Source organism: Pongo abelii, chromosome 18, assembly GCF_028885655.2.
Source record: "Pongo abelii isolate AG06213 chromosome 18, NHGRI_mPonAbe1-v2.0_pri, whole genome shotgun sequence".
Classification (NCBI taxonomy): domain Eukaryota; kingdom Metazoa; phylum Chordata; class Mammalia; order Primates; family Hominidae; genus Pongo; species Pongo abelii.
Genome location: NC_072003.2, coordinates 59,209,187 through 59,223,634, shown reverse-complemented (window position 1 = coordinate 59,223,634; position 14,448 = coordinate 59,209,187). Strand labels below are relative to the sequence as shown.

The following is a 14,448-nucleotide window of genomic DNA, read 5'->3' as shown; positions in this document are numbered from 1 at the left end:
TTGCAGGGACATGGATGAAGCTGGAAACCATCATTCTCAGCAAACTATTGCAAGGACAAAAAACCAAACACCGCATGTTCTCCCTCATAGGTGGGAATTGAACAATGAGAACTCATGGACACAGGAAGGGAAAAACTCAGTTTTAAATATACAGTTCCACATCTATTATCACATGTTATTCTTACACTCTCTATGCAGGTGAATAGTGTTGATAGTCTAGACTTAATTCCGTTTTATAGATTAAAACACTGAGGCAAAAGGTTATTACCTGTAATAACCTATTTAGTTAGCAGACAGAACAGAATTCTTCTGATGTCCAATTTGGCTTCTTGCTAGATATTTAACATTCTGAACTGGTGAATTATGACATGAATGCTGCTGATTCTTCCAAATAATAACTTCCAAACTGTTTGGCTGACTTCCTAAGTTTTGTCTTATTTTAAATTAGAAAATGATAACCTTATATTGAGTTGGAAGGTACTGTAGCACTAAATTAGATTTGACTAGATCAGGAGAAGGATCTAATTTGCATGAGAATAATCCTATGCTGAGATTTTTGATATTTTAATTTTAACCGTACATTTTCCACAGTTCTGCCATGTGACCTAAAACAAATCACTTTCACCTTTCTCTAAGTGTCAGTTTCTTCATCTGTTAAAAGCAAGGAGGAATTAAAACAAAAGTTATCTGCAAGCTTTCTTATAATCCTATTATTTTGGAGGTAAGATCAGTGATCAGAGTTTGGCAGTCTCCCTTGGGACATACAGAATTTCATTAGTAATCATTCTTCTCTTTCAAACTGCATAAACCTCATACTTTACAGGATAAATTCTGAGCATCTGAATGTGATATACCAAGCTTTCTTTCTTCTTCTTCTTTTTTCTTTTTTTTTTTTTTTTGAGATGGAGTCTCGCTCTGTCACCAGGCAGTAGTGCAATGGCGCGATCTTGGCTCTGCAACCTCCGCCTGCCGGGTTCAAGCGATTCTTCTGCCTCAGTCTCCCCAGTAGCTGGGATTACAGGTGCCCGCCACCACGCTCAGCTGATTTTTGTATTTGTAGTAGAGACAGGGTTTCACCATGTTGGCCAGGCTCGTCTCGAACTCCTGACCTCATGATCTGCCTGCCTTAGCCTCACAAAGTGCTGGGATTACAGGCGTGAGCCACTGCACCTAGCCAATATACCAAGCTTTCTAAGATCCTGTTCTTACTTTTTATTTCAGCCTCATATCTCACTCTTTTTTACTTCTTGAACTACTTCAGCTACTCTACTGATTCTATTTCTATTGGTCTCTGTGCATATCCCCACACTAAAATGCACCACTCTCACCTCTTCACTTGAATGGCTATTACTTGTTTTTCATTATCCAGCCCAGAGTCCACCTCCTCTAAGAAGCATTACATGAACTCCTTAGCAGGCTGTGTCCTTGTTTCATCCTCCATCACAATACTTTGCAGTATTCTCGCACTAAGCATCTGTTTGTGGCTAGGCTGGAATTATCTATTTGTATGTCCTCCTCATAAGCATGAAGGAAGCAGCAAGAACATTAATTTTTGTACCTATATCATTCAGTACTAACAATGAAGCAAATACTCCCAATCTTTTTACTACTTGGTTGTTCCTACTTTCTTTTCTTCATACTACTTTAAGAAAGCTTTGTAGAACATTGTTCTTATTTATATGTACCCTGAAAAGTCTGTGTTAATATCTGACCAGGCGTTAACCAATCTAGGTGTCAAATAATTTATTTTGAAGTGAATTTTAGCATTCTTGGGCAAAATCTCTGCATTTGTGGATGTAGGTGTTAATAGCACTATAATATCAAATTGTCATTTCTGATCTGGAAATGCTTCACTTCAGCCATAAATGAATATTGTCAAAGGTGATTAACTGTGTCACCTTAATAGATGAGGCCACTCTCCATGCATGCCCTTGCTGGGGTGTTCACCTGGAAGAAATGTTGCTTTATAAAGGAATGAAAAGGCAAAGGGGCAATCTGGTAGAGAAAAGAGTGAAGCAGACCGTTAGCTTACTGAGTGTGCAGGGCACGGTTTTTAAGTTGAGTTGAGGTTCAACAGTTTGGCATTTCTGATATTGTTTAACTATCTAGAAATTGAATTAGACCCAAGTGCTTTTTCCTTAGTGACCCAGAAATTTCTCAGGTGAGAAAAGGAACAACGTGGAAAAACAAAAACAGAGGCTGCTTTCAAATATTTCCATACTGAATACAACACAGAATGGCTATTCCATACATTACTTGTATTAATCAAATGCACTAATATTTATAAAGTTTAAGGTACTAATTGGGTGAAATATATTTTTTCTTGCCTCCACAACTTCCTCCACACACATACCCCATGTTCAATCCTTAATAATCCTAGTTTAATGATTATATTCATTCATTCCCAACAATTTAAGGTATACAATTGAATTTTCTATTTAGAACTGCAGAGAAAATCTGAGGTGATAAAAGAACACAAAAAATTTGTTGTATATGTTATCCCATTTTTTTTAAAAAAGGTAGAACGTATAATCTGAGTTTCTGTAATGAAAGTTACATTCCTTGAGTATAGGCTTGAATTAAGAGTTAATAGGTACAATTTTTCCCATAAGCAATGTTGTAGTGTGGTAGAAATCACACATATAGTGGAAGTTTGGTGATTTTTCCTTGTTTCTTTGTCTTTTGTGAAACATCCATTTACATGAAGGTGAGAGAATTCCAGAAAATATTTATAAGGTCCTTTCCAACTTTAATTTCTCATTTTGTAGGTGAAGAAACTGAGTTGTGGAGAAGTGATTTGAACTGGGTGATGTCAGTTAGATGAACAAACCTAAGATTAAAACTGAGACCCTCAAGGGAAAAATACACTGTTTTTCCTTCGTTTTTCTCCTTGCATAGAATTCAGCCCTTTCTGTTAACTAGTAACAAAATATAATGTATAAACCTATAATTTTAATTTTTGAAATTGAGGCAGCTTGCACAAATGTATACATCAATATAAACTAAATATAAATCTTGTAATAAATATAAAATTTTTATGGTGGCATGTGTCTGAGTAGTCCCAGCTTCTTCTTTTTTTTGATGGAGTTTTGCTCTTGTTGCCCAGGCTGGAATGCAATCGCGCAATCTCAGCTCATTGCAACCTCTGCTTTGCGGGTTCAAGGAATTCTCATGCCTCAGCCTCCCGAGTAGCTGGGATCACAGGCACCCGCCACCACACCTGGCTAATTTTTTCTATTTTTTAGTAGAGATGGGGTTTCACTATGTTGGCCAGGCTGGTCTCTAACTCCTGACCTCAAGTGATCCACCTGTTTTGGCCTCCCAAAATGCTGGGATTACAGGCGTGAGCCACAGTACCCGGCCAGTCCCAGCTTCTTGAGAGGCTGAGGTGGGAGGATTGCTTGAAACCAGGAGTTTGAGGCTGCAGTGGGCTATGATTATGCCACTGCACTCCAGCCTGGGTGACAGAGTGAGACCATATCTTTATTAAAAAAAAAAATTTAAAAAGACAAAGTAAAATTGGATAAAGCAGGTAGAGTGTTACTGTGCAACAGGTTTTTCAAAAAGAGGAATCCAGTTGTTCAATCAACAAAAATTTGGCTTTGTTATTCAGTTGGTTAAAAAAAAAAGTTTAGCTGAGAACACCCTACTCTTTTAAAAATAAACACCAAAGACTTTATTGAAGGAAATACTAAATTTCTTTTTTTTTTTTTTTTCTTTTATTATTATTATTATTATTATTATACTTTAGGTTTTATGGTACATGTGCACAATGTGCAGGTAAGTTACATATGTATATATGTGCCATGCTGGTGCGCTGCACCCACCAACTCGTCATTATTCTTAGCAGTTAAATCTGAAGAGGACTTCCAGTTTCCAGTCTGGCATGCAAAGAGTTTGGAAGTCATCACTCACCTAACCAAAAAACAAAACAAAACAAAAATGCTGAACGAGTTGAAAATCAACAACTCTTCCTAAATCTGGCAAACAATGAAGGTCACAGGGGAAACTACTGCCCCTCAAATTGGAGGTACATACAGGTAGTTAAAGTGAATACCAACATACAAGAGCAGAAGCCCTATAATAGAAACCCCCATAGAAACAAGTTCTAGGGTAAGAATACCTAAATTGTAATTGCCAAATTCCTGGAGGCCCAGTGTAGGCAAGTGTAAGTGTTAAAAACACCAGGGAGGCTCAGTCTTAGGACAGCTACTTTTGTAAGTTTTACTTCCAGGAGCCCTACCAGGTTCTCACAGTGAAAATCTGCAGAGTGAGGGGACAAGTAGCCATTCTGAATACTTCCAGAACAGCAAAAAGGTCTGCCTTGAGGAAAATCTATTTTACCATAACCTAACTGATGGATTTTGTCAGAACCCAAACAACCAGAAGGGAAATAACCAACTCCAGTAAGCTTTAGCCTTCCTGTCACAGCCAAGGGGGCAAAAATTATGAGGAGCACTTGTGAGGGACAGAGGCTCATTAAAGGACTGAAACCTGATCATAGGATTATAGAATGTCTCCACACACATATACATTAACATAAGACTCCCATAAAATAGGGGAGAGAAAGTGAAGAACACCAGAGGAAATTTAGGCTTCTGACACCTGCAGCTAAAGCAAATAGTAAACACAATCAAACTCCTATCCATATAAACAGAAAATCTCACTAAACACCTATTTACCTCAGTTCCTTTTTTGCCCAGCACATCATGTACTTCTTTCAACAAAAATTTGCAAAGTATAATCAAAGGCCAAAAAAAGAAAAACACCAAAAGCCCAACACCCCACAGTTGGAAGAGACACAGCAAGAATTAGCACCAGATATGACAGAGATGTTAGATCTTCACAGTGGTAATTTAAAACTACTATGACTAATAGGCTAAGGGTTCTAATAAAAAATGAGTATGGCTTGCAAAAAAAAAGATGGGTGATGTAAACAGAGAGATGGAAACTCTACAAAAGAATAAAAAGAAATACTAGAAATCAAAATCATTGTAACAGAAAGAAAAAATACCTTTGCTGAGCTAAATAGACTGGACACAGGGTAGGAAAGAATCAGGGAGCTTGAAGGAATAGCAAGAAAAATTTCTTAAACAATAATGCAAAGAGAAAAAAAGAATGTAAAAGACAGAAACAAATGATCAAGAAATGTAGAAAAATTACATTACAATTAGACACCAAACCACAGATTCAAGAAGTTCAGAGGATACCAAGAAGAATAAATTACAATAAAATAACGATAGTAAGAGAAAGAGAGCAAACTCCACAGAAACTAAACCTAGACATATACTCAAACTTCAGAAAATCAAAGACCAAGAGCAAATCATTAAAGAAGCCAGAAGAAAAGCAAACCTTACCTATAGAGGAGCAAAGGTAAGAATTCGATGAGACTTCTCAGAAACCATGGAAGCAAGGAAAGAGTGAAGTGAAATGTTGATACACACCGCCCCCTCCCCGTAACAAATTTCTAATTCGTTATCAAGAGAAGTCATTCTTCAAAAGTGAAAGAGCCATAAAGACTTTCTCACACAAACAAACACTGACAGAATTTGTCACCAGTAGACCTACCTTGCAAAAAATGTGACAAGAAATTCTTCAGAAAGAAGAAAAATAATATAGGTCAGAAACTCAGATCTATATAAACAAAAAAAGAACATTAGAAAAGGAATAAATTAAATCAAAATAAAATATTTTATTTCCATTGTTCTTCATAGATTTAACAGCTAACAGTATGTTCAAATAATAATAGTAGGAAAACTAATAAGAAAACATTGGTTGGGAGCTACATATTAGACCAAATGGAACTTGTAGACATATATAGAAATTTCCACCCAAGAGACCTAATGTGATATATTCTGAGAATGCTCCATGTTCACTTTATACATTCTTATATATAAGAAGGTCAAAATATGCCAAGTATCTTTTCTGACCACGATGGAATGAAATTAGTAATCAATAACAGCAAGAAATCAAATTTACAAATTTTTGGAAACTAAACAACACACTCTTGAACAGCCATTGGGTCAAATAATAAATCAAAAGGAAATTTTAAAAATAAGACAAAATGAAAACACAACAATAAAAACATTAGATGCAGCAAAACCAGTATTAAGAGGAAGGTTTACAATGATGAACACTGACATTAAAAAAGAAGAAATCGGCTGGGTGCGGTGGCTCATGCCTGTAATCCCATCACTTTGGGAGGCCGAGGCAGGTGGATCATCTGAGATCGGGAGTTCGAGACCAGTCTGACCAACATGGAGGAACCCCGTCTCTACTAAAAAGACAAAATTAGCTGGGCGTGGTGGCACATGCCTGTAATGCCAACTACTCGGGAGGCTGAGGCAGAAGAATCGCTTGAACCTGGGAGGCAGAGGTTGCGGTGAGCCGAGATCACGTCATTGCACTCCAGCCTGGGCAACAAGAGCGAAACTCCAAAAAGAAAGAAGGAGGGAAGGAAAGAAAGAAAGAAAGAAAGAAAGAAAGAAAGAAAGAAAGAAAGAAAGAAAGAAGGAAAGGAAGGAAGGAAGGAAGGAAGGAAGGAAGGAAGGGAGGGAAAGAAGAAGAAAGAAAGAAAGAAAGAAAGAAAGGAGAGAGAGAAAGAAAGAAAGAGAGAAAGAAAGAAAGAAAGAGAAAGAAAAAGAAAGAAAGAAAGAAAGAAAGAAAGAAAGAAAGAAAGAAAGAAAGAAAGAAAGAAAAAGAAAGAAAGGGAGAGAAAGAAAGAAAGAAAAGAAAAATCTCAGATGAGCAATTCAACTTTATACTTATAGGAACCAGAAAAAGAGGAACAGGGCCGGGTGCGGTGGCTCACGCCTGTTATTCCAGCACTTTGGGAGGCCGAGGTGGGTGGATCACAAGGTCAGGAGATTGAGACCATTCTGGCTAACACGGTGAAACCCCATCTCTACTAAAAATATGAAAAAAAATTAGCCAGGCGTGGTGGTGCACGCCTGTAGTCCCAGCCACTCTGGAGGCTGATGCAGGAGAATCACTTGAACCCTGGAGGCGGACGTTGCAGTGAGCCTAGATCTGTTACTGCACTCCAGCCCAGGTAACAGAGCGAGGCTCTGCAGAAAAAAAAAAAAAAGAAAAGAAAAAGAAAAAGAGGAACAGATTAAAGCTGAAGTTAGTCCAAAGAAAAAGTAAATAATAAAGATCAGAGCAGAAGTAAACCATATAGAGAATAGAAAGGAAATAGAGGCCAGGCATGGTGGTTCATGCCTGTAGTCACAATGCTTTGGGAGACTGAGGCAGGAACATTGTTTGAACCCAGCAGTTCTAAGTTGTAGTAAACTACGTTCTATGATCATGCCACTGCACCCCAGCCTGGGCAACACAGCAAGATCCTGTCTCTAAAATTGAGGGACCCTTTTAGCTTGACTGAAAAAAGAGAGAAAAGACTCAAATAAAATGAGAAATGAAAGAAGATGCAATACAATAGATGCCTCAGAAATGAAAAAGATCATGAGATTATTACAACAAATTATATGCCAACAAATTGGATAACCTGTGAAAAATGAATACATTCTTAGAAATATGCAAACTACCAAGAGTGAATCAAGAAGAAACAGAAAGCCTGAGCCGACCAAAACCAATAAGGAAGCAGGAATCAGAACCTTTCCAACAAAGAGAAGCCCAAGGCCAGATACTTTCATAGGTGAATTCTACTAAATACTCGAAGAATGAATAGCAATTCTTGTTAAACTCTTCCAAAAAACAGAAAAAAAGAGAACATTTTCAAAGCCATTTTTTGAAGCCAACATCACCCTAATAACAATGCTGAACAAAGACACCACAAAAAACGTAAACATCCACAATAAAGTATGAGGAAACTGAATTCAACAGCACAACAGAAAAGCTTATGCACCATGACCAAGTAATATTTATCCCTGGGATGCAAGATTGTTTCAACATATTCAAATTAATCAGTGTAACACACCGTATTAACAGAATGAAAGATACAAATTACATGACCATCTCAATAGTTGCAGAAACAGTATTTGATAAAATTCAACATCTATTCAAAATAAAAACTTTCAACAAAATAGGTAGAGAAGAAACTTATCTCAACACACTGAAGGCCGTCATATCATAATCAATGGAGTAAAACTGAAAGTTTGTCTTGTATGCTTCAGTACAATACTAGAAAGCCCGTTCTTGTCACTTTTATTAAACGGTGTACTCATCCTAGCCAGAGCAATTAGACAAGAAAAAAAATAAAAGATATATAAACCAGAAGGAAAAAATTAAAATTACCTCCAGTTGCAGATTACATATTTCTATATGTAGAAACCACTAAGACTTCATAAAAATTGATTCAAATTAAAAAATAAGTTCAGCAAAGTTCCAGAGTACAAAACCAATACACAAATATCAGTAATTCCTCTTCATATAAACAATGAAATACTTGAAAAAGAAATAAAAAGTCAATTCCATTTAAAAATCATCAAAACAATAAAATAATTAGAAATTTAACAAAGGAGGTAAAAGATCTGTACACTAAAACTATAAAGCAAAAACTATAAAGAAATGGAAGAAGACACAAATAAATGGAAAAATATCATGTGTCATGGATTGAAAAAAATAATGTTTTAAATGTTCAAACTATCTGTATTAGTCAGGGTTCTCTAGAGGGATGGAACTAATAGGATAGATGCATGTATGAAGAGGACTTTGTTAAGGAGTATTGACTCACATGATCACAAGGTGAAGTCCCAGAACAGGTCATCTACGTTGAGAAGCAAGGAAGCCAGCCTGAGTCCCAAAACCTCAAAAATAGAGAAGCCGACAGAGCAGCATCAGTCTGTGGCCAAAGGCCCGAGAGACCCTGGCAAACCACTGGGGTAAGTTCAAGAGTCTAAGAGTTGAAGATGTTTGAAGGCCGGAAGCATCCAGCACAGGAGAAAGATGAAGGCCAGAAGACCCAGCAAGTCTGCTCTTTTCCACCTTCTTCTGCCTGCTTTATTCTAGCTGCACTGGCAGCTGATTAGATGGTGTCCAGCCAGATTGAGGGTGCATCTGCCGCTCCCAGTCCACTGATTCAAATGTTAATTTCCTTTGGCAATACCCTCACAGACACACTCAGGAACAGTACTCTGCATCCTTCAATCCAATCATGTTGACAGTCAATATTAACCATCACAGTATCCAAAGTGATCTAAAGATTCAACATAATCCTTATAAGTATTCCAATGGCATTTTTCACAGAAATAAAAAAAGTACTGAAATTCATATAGAACTAGAAATAACCCCAAATCATCAAAGTAATCTTGAGAAAGAAGGACAAAGTTGGGGGCATCCCACTTCCTGATTTCAAATATATTTCAAAGCTATGGTAATCTAAACAGTATGGTATTGGCATAAAATTAGACACATAGATGAATGAAGCAGAATAGAGAGCCCAGAAATAAATCCATGCATACACAGTCAACTAATTTTTGATAGGGCACAAATAATACACAACGGAAAAAGAAAGTTCTCTTCAACAAATGGTGTTGGCAAAAGTGGATATATATATATATATATATATATACACACACACACACACACACACACACACACACACATATGCAAATGCATGAAATTGAAACCTACCTTATACCTATGGACAAACATTAACTAGAAATGTACTAAAGATTTAAATGTAAGACTTGGAACTTTAAAACTCATAGAAGAAAACATAGGGAGCTTTTGTTCCTTAACATTGGTCTTTGCAATGATTTTTTTGGATATGACACCAAAAGCAATGACAACAAAAGCAAAAATAAACAAGAAGGACTACATCAAATTAAATAGTTTCTGCACAGACAGCAAATGCAACATCAACATTTTTATCTGTATTTCTTTCTTTCTTTTTTTATTTTTTATTTTGTGGGTACATTGTGGTGTATGTATTTATGGAGGACATGAGATATTTTGGTACAGGCATGCAATGTGTAATAATCATATTATGGAAAATTAGGTATCCATCCCCTCAAGCATGTATCCTTTGTGTTACAAACAAGCTGATTATACTCTGTTAGTTATTTTTAAATGTACAATTAAATTATTATTGAATATAATCCCCTGTTGTGCTATAAAATACTAGGTCTTATTTTTTCTAACTATATTTGCACTCATTAACCATCTCCACCTTCCCCCACAGCACTCCCCCAACCACCACTCTTCCCAGACTCTGGTAATCATTCTCCTATTCTCTATATATTTCTGAAACCATAAGTTCATACTGATACTTTCAATTTCAATCCAATACGCTTTATTTCAGCCATTTTTTTTCTTTATTTGTAACTTCTTTATCAACATGAGAAACTTGGTTCTCATTATAAATAATATATTTAATTATTTGTTCAACATTTAAATATACATAAAATAGTTAAAATTGCTAGCCCATACCCTTGAGAGAAATAACTTTACTAACTATAGGGCAGTGTTTATGTACAGTTTGTCTTTAGCCTTACAGTATCCAATTGAAATACCCTTCCCCCCATATCCTTGTTGATTTGTTTTTATTTGCATACAGTAAAATTCATTTCCTTGTAAGACATAATTCTATGGTTTTTGACAAGTACAGAATCATGCATCTTCCACTGCAGTCATGATAGAGAGAATTTTAGACCCTGTATCCATCAGTTTTTGAAATGTTTGGGCATTTTCTTTTACCAAATTTATAATAATTCTAGAAAAGGGCTTTAGGTTTTGTTGTGGAAGGATAAAGATTATTACTGAATGCAATTTCCATAGTCCTGTACATTCAACCTCTTTTTCTGATCAGTGGGTTCTAGGCCTAAGCACTGGCTCAGGATCAGAAACTAGTCAAGGGATAACGCTTTTTTAATTTGTATAGTTGCACTTTGCCTCTTAATCAACCATTTTTTAATAATTTCTTTCCATTATATTATTCAAGGTATAGCCTTGTTAGCTGCCCATCTATCTTGCCCTTAAGAATATTATTTTCTATTAACCAACTCCACTGATCTCCTCAAGTAACTCCTCCTGACTGTCACTTTGACCTTGCCATTTATCTGACAGTTAAACACTACGACCTTGTCACTGTTATTTTAAGATCCTATCACTGCATTGCTATCAATTAGCCCAATTCCCTAAAAACATATCCTACCATTGGTTTTGGTCTATAAAACACAACCATCTTTGACTTTCACAACAATGCCAATGCTCTCTCACTATTACATCCCTTACTGCTAAGCTCCTAGGGCACACAGACTTCTTATGGACACCACTAGCTTACCTAGTATGTCAACTCTATCATGCCCACCTCACTGAGCCGTTTGGTCCCTTCTTCCATTGTCTAACATGGAAATCCTGGCATTTTTATGTCATTTAGCATGAGGCAGTCTTTTATCCAAGTTTCCAAGAACCAACCTAAAGGTATACTATCACTGGCCCTCAGAGTCCTTGCCTGGATGTTAAAGTATGTATCATGGGATACTAAACCTTCTCTTACACAACTTTATGACCCCCTCAATTGCAGCATCATCAAGATCCTTCTATACAAAATCTGGTTTTCCTCGGGTACATTTTGGCTAGGTCCTGCACCCCTCTTTGGGTGTGTTCTTTTTTCTCCTTTCATGCCCAGCACTTCCCTTGCCAAATTGTATTATGACTTGACCTGACTCATTGGTCTGGTGGTCAAAATGGAATTGGAGGTATATTCCAAGATGTATTCTTTTTGTGGTCCTGCAGGCAAAGTTCTCTATATTTTTGTCAAGGAAGACTGGAATACTTTCCTTAACAGGTCACAGTGGCCCACTTCTGTAAGCCCAGAGCATAGTAAGGCATTTGGAGATTCAAGACATTTGGATACAACCACCAAGATATTTCATTTCATATTTTCAGAAGATCCTAGTCTTTCCAAATCAAGAGTCTGATTTTGGAAAAATCTATTTTCTAAGATGAAGAATTCAACCTGTTCTAATATTCTGCCATTCATTAAGTCCTCGGCCAGACCTGACTTATTTTCTGCCTTTTGATTGCATGAGATAAGAGTTTCTCCATATGACATTAACAGTGCCTGCTGACTTTATACTTAGCTGTTATTCATCTAATTCCATTGTCCAATAATTTACTACCTCCTCTAAAATTTATCATATACTGGAGACGTTACCCTTGCCAGCACATTTTCTTTCACCAATACCTTATTCATTTTGCCACAACTGAAAAATTTTAAAATTGCACCACCATAGTATGCCAATAGGGCATACTCCATTTAGTCTAACACCAAAATCCTTTGTCAGATCTTCATTCTTGTTGACACCACTTGCCTTAGGCTAGATCCCCCAGGAGACAAATTCTAAAAAGATTTGCATGTAGAAAGATTATTAGAAAGCGATGGAAGTGTGATCAGACAGAGGTCTGGAGCAATTTAATTTCAATGCATCGACAACAAAGCTATCAGCTGATTCCATGGGGAGCTTTGGGTTGGGATTAACTTTCATTAAAGTTGTCATGACTTGAGGTTAAGAAGCTAGGCATTTTCACCCCCATATTGAACAATCAGTGGATGAGAAATGTCCCAAAGGAAAGGGCATGACTATGGAAGAGGGGGCTTTTTTTTTTTTTGTCTGAGGACAAATTCTCAGAGAAAATTTCAGCTATCAGCTGACAACACTCCAGGTAGTTGGGAGAATGTGTGTTTCAGCCCGGAAAAAGGATCTGCACATACATCACAACAATGTGAGATTCTAGACTAGACTCTCCAGTGAGATTCTTCATTCATACTTTCTCTGACCAATACTGAGTGTTTTATGGATACATTCAAAATCAGAATCCATTTGCAATTCAAATATTTATTATCTTGGACACATCACTTAATGTTCTAGGCATCCGCATATCTACATGCCATGTAGAAAGAGTAAAATCTTCTCTAACTTACTCCTTCACGTCTTGATGAGAGGAAAATGAAATGAATGAAGCAATTAAAAATTATTGTGTAAGACCACCTAAAAAAGGATTCACATAAGCTCCTACTTTTGCCTAAGCCTGAATTCTTGCCTGTTTTTCATGTCCTCATAGTATATAGTGTTGCAAGCCACTATCTGGGTGAAATTTGATGTATGAAGTTTTTTTTTTAAACAGGAAGAATGTAAATATCAGATAAGAACTTAGGTATTTTTTTATGTTGGTGAATTTCAGCACATATTTTACTTCTAATACACCAGGGGCAGAGCAAGTGGAAGATGTTTATAAGTAGATGGGCATAGACAGTGAAAAGATTTATGCTGGCAAGCAAGCAATAGATGACAGCTTCTATCTCACCCTCAAGGGACACCTAAAACCACCCTTCTAGGAAATTACCAGTCAAGTCACTCTGAAACATTGAACAAGTACAGTACATAAAAAAAAGAACTTTTTTCCCCCTTGTCTTAGAAGTGGAACAAAACAAAATAAATGACCTGCTTCTATCCACTCCAGGACATAAAAAATAAGGGAAGAAAGAAAGGAAAGAAAATGGTTCCATCTACTGCCAAGTTATGCAACTGTTTGACAGAGATGACTCAGAGCTCAGAACCACCCACACTGCTTGGGTGGAATGCCAGCAAGCAGATGGAACAGCTTGTAAAATATCTTCAGATGGCCCCAACCATTTATTGCATCTGTTTTTACAATGTGAATAAATGAAAAAATAATTGTCTTTGGCTTCTTAGATTTTTATGGGTTTCAGAAATCAGGTTATGTCATTTTAAAATCTGCCTGCACAAGGAACTTTACTTAATTAAATCATCCCAATAATGGCTGAATTTAAGCTTTCAGTGTTGACTGGATTGTATTGATGCTATTTACAATAATCTCTCTGTGTAATTTGCTTTCAAATTCAGCCATTCCTTTCAATGAAGCAAGTTTTTCCTTACATCTCTGCTAGCCATCTTTTGACCATTAGGGGGACTAGCCTGAGGAACATATTCGTTGCTAGAGCACAGCAGGGCAGAAGATGGAGACAGATTCTTCATGTCAACATCAAACCTCTAACTAGGTTATCAAACCTCTAACTAGCTTACTTATGTTAGGACTTCTTGTTATAAGATATGATCGTATTTTTTTCTTATATGGTTAATTCATTTTGCATTGGATCCACTGTTACATCTGAACAAATATGCAAAGATAAAGGAATGAACTCAGAAGGAGTTATTTGTAATTTAGGTGGAAATGACACTGAACAAAATACACCAAAAAACTTGGGCTATAGACTGTGCTCTACTCTTTATTAACCATGTGGCTTTGCATCAGTTACAATTTTTCCCACTGATTAAATGGAAATAACTGCCTTATCTTTCCTGTAGAAATTTTGGGAGAAAAAACATGGTAAATGCTGTGGTCTGAATGGCTGTGTCTCCCCAAAATTTATATGTTCAAAAGCTAATCCCCAGTGTAATGGCCTTAGAAGGTGAAGCCTTAGGCAGGTGATTTGATCATAAGTGTGGGTCATGAACGGCA

At 36.7% G+C, this 14,448-nt stretch overlaps 1 long non-coding RNA gene across 1 annotated transcript in view; it reads left to right on the top strand.

The window, feature by feature from the left end:
- The window catches only part of LOC129050823 (uncharacterized), a 45,907-nt gene extending 32,259 nt beyond the window's left edge, over nt 1-13,648 (top strand). Inside the window, exon 3 of the long non-coding RNA XR_008514649.1 lies at nt 13,429-13,648. This is a non-coding gene — a long non-coding RNA (uncharacterized LOC129050823). The remainder of the gene's footprint in view (nt 1-13,428) is intronic.
- Nucleotides 13,649-14,448: the final 800 nt, after the last annotated feature.